Raw genomic sequence first — 3,471 nt, 5'->3', positions numbered from 1 at the left:
ATATCTGGAATATATTATCCGCATGTAACAACAAAATTACAGTGCTGGGAAAATGGGCAGCATCAAACTGCATGCGTATAAATCTACAAAAGACTAAAGCAGTTACTTTTCCGCCAATAATCAAGGTCATCACAGCACACGAAGCCATAATGGTGAACTTCTCTAACGTACATATTATAAAGTGCCTTGGCGTAATATTTTTATATACCTTGAGACGAACATAATAGCTATCTCTCGACAAAGCTCTAAACGCTGGAATAGTAGGATGATTAAAACATTTACTGCCAACACGAACTAAATTGGCTTCTCTATAGCTCGCATTTTTTGTCTCATCACAACTATTGTCAATTGGTATGGGGACTTTCAGCGCCCTCTAGCTTGCAGCGCATTTATATCCCTGAGATAAAATTTATTCGTCATGTCTACAAAGCATTACACCGATCCCACACTCCTCAACTGTTCCACAATCAGTTTTCACAACTTATATAAATGCCAACTGACCGTAAAGTTTGAAACAGAGATAACAGCGAGAGTCCTGTGTACTTCTTCGTCCGCGTGGTTTTCTCGCTAGTAAAATACCGAGAGATAACACAACCTGGCTGCTATACAAGGCTTTGGGACTTTGCAAAAAATACTTCATGCTACGCAAACAGATGTACATCAAATTGTTTAGTACATATTCCTCGTCTTGATACAGGTCCACAACCTTTATCTTCCGCTTTACCCTCTGTTTGGAAGACCTACAAATTATATGGCTAATATTTTTTTCTTATTCTTACCGGAATGTACGACTCATGCATAGTGCTTAAGTTCGATGCCTTCTTTTTCTTTGATTTCCTGCCATGCCGTGTTTTGTATTGTCATCCGAACATGTCTTTTTCTTGTTTTTTTCTTTTCCCAAGGTATGAAAATTGTTTTTTTTTTCTTCCAGTATGTTTAATTCACTTCATATGTCACTTACATACATTGTTTCGATGTGCAACTGTACTGCAGCGCCAAATCAAATGAATCAAGGGCTGTGGGCCGGTCAAGCTGCCTGCGAGCAGCATTTTTCCCGCTGTCCACTCATCTATCATGTATTATGCCAAATAAACGCTATTATTATTATTATACTTCCTTGCCTAACAGTTGTTTGCTGATGCCCGACATCAGTGTCAAGCCAATGCGCAACTTCAAACAGGGATACGCCGGTTGTTGCATAACGCTGGCAATCACAGCAGCTTTTCGCGTACTGTTTGACCGGTTCCAGCGGTTTTGTCCTGTATTACTGCTTTTGAATTCGTGGGAACGTGCGAGTGATGCCTAAGTTCCCAGCCATGGGTTTGTCATGGCATGCTTGAAAACTTTCCATGCGTAGTGCTTCTGGTACGACCAGTAGGAATTTATCCTTGCTGTCGTTGTAATTACGCTTATAGAGCACGTTGTCGCGTTGACAGTACGAAGCCATCCATCTACGGAAGGCACGGGATGGTGCAGCGTTTTCATCTCGCAGGTATTCGATAAGCGCTCGCAGTTCCGCGCTGGCCAGCTGGCAGTCAGCCATGTACACGTTGGGAATGATCCCGATGAAGGGAAAGTCCTCGTCTCCCTCAGGAGGACCAGCGGAAGCTGGTGCCTGTGACAGTCAGCATCGCTGTGCTTGCTTCCGTACTTGTACACGCCATGACGCCGTACTCTTGTAGTTTTAAACTCCAACGAGTGAGTCGCCCCGATAGGTCCTTCAAGTTAGCGAGCCAGCAAAGGCCATGCTGGGCTGCTGATTGCTTTGATCGGCCTGCCGTACACGTATGATGAAATTTTCTAATAGCCCAAATTACGGCGCCGCATGCCTTCTCGGTTGCTGAATAATTTTTTTACGCTTTGGAAAGGTTGCTGCTGGCATCAGTTAACTTTTTCACGTCGGCTTGCCTCTGTACAAAGTTAGCACTATTTCTTACATTGCTGGCAGAAGTTCAAATTTCCGGATCGGCAGCATCATCGAAATGGGCTAAAACTGTAGCAGTTTCAAGGATGCATTGCAGCTTGTCAAATGCCTCTTGCTGGTCTTTGCTCTATGGGAACGGAACGTCATCGTTTGTAAGTCGCGTGACGGATTGTGCAATTCTTTAGAAGCCTTCCACAAATCCACTGTAGTAGGCGTAAAGTCGCAATCTGCCACGCACGCCATTGTTTTCGGTAGGTCGAGGAAGGGAAGCGACGGCAGTATTCTTCTCAGGCCCCGCCGAACGCCGGCCGAGAAATTTAAGTTCTTCGAAGCCCAGGTGACGCTTCTCGGGCTTGATGGTTAAATCTACAAAGCGGATGGCCTCTAGAACAGTTCTCAGCTGTGACAGGTGTTCTTCAAACTAGCTAGAGAAGACAACCACGTCGTCGAGGCATTCCAGACACGTCCGCCATTTCAGCCCAGCGAAAACGACATCCATCATGCGCTGGAACGTCGCCGGCACCGAGCACAGGCCGAAAGGACGAACGTTGAGTTCATAGAGGCTATCGGGTGTCACAAAAGCCGTCTTCTCACGGATGCGTTCATCAACTTCAATTTGCAACTATCCAGATCTCAACTCGAAGGAAGAGAAAATTTTCGCCTCGTGCAGGGGTCCCAATGTGTCGTCAATTCTCACGAGCGGATAAGCGTCACGTTTGGTCACGCTGGTCAATCTGCGGCAATCGATGCAGAAGCGGAGCATGTTGTCCTGTTTGCTTACGAGCATGACGGGTGAGGCCCATGCACTTTTAGATGGCTGAATAACGTTATCGTTCTGCATCTCCTTCACCTGCTTTTGAATTACTTTGCGCACCGTTAGGGACACCCTCTATGGGTGCTGACGATAAAGTCGGGCGGATTCGTCCTTTATAATGCGATTCTTCGCTACACGAGTCTGGCTAACCATCAACGTCATGGCGAAGCAATCAGAAATGTCACGCACCAGAATCCTTGAAACAGCATTTTGGGTGGTCGAGAAGTTTCGGGTAATTTCGACCGGTAGCATGACGTCAGCTGTCACTGAATCCGGTGGCGCCATTCCCAGTGTAGTTAGATGCGGGAAGTAGGCTTCCTGAACGGCTTCATGAACCCGATAGTGGTGTCTTTCGCGAGATGTTGACGCTCATTGCAGAAATTATTGAGCAAAAGTGGCGTACATCCATTTTCGGCTGGACAAGTTCCCCGCTATGCAGACACCCTTATCCAGGAGTAAACTCCCATTTTCTTCGGCTATTCCTTCACAGTCATGGTTTGCGTCATTCTTTACCTTGACGAAGACGCTGGTTCAAGCAGGAAGAGTGAAACCGTCGTCAGCGATACGTAAAGCCTTGTTGCGTCGGTCTTCGGTGCTACTTCCTATGGTTTGTTTCGTGGATAAGCTGATCGTGAATTTCTCCAACCGCACCGTTTCCGTGTACAAAGGCCATATCAAGAATTACACTTTTTGAACAGCCGGGCAGTAAAGTGAAGCTGCCGATTTTTGTGAA

This window comes from Haemaphysalis longicornis, unplaced genomic scaffold (assembly GCF_048455015.1).
Source record: "Haemaphysalis longicornis isolate Haplotype H1 unplaced genomic scaffold, Haemaphysalis longicornis Haplotype H1 scaffold_8, whole genome shotgun sequence".
NCBI classification, from domain to species: Eukaryota; Metazoa; Arthropoda; class Arachnida; order Ixodida; family Ixodidae; genus Haemaphysalis; species Haemaphysalis longicornis.
This window is presented reverse-complemented; position numbering follows the sequence as displayed.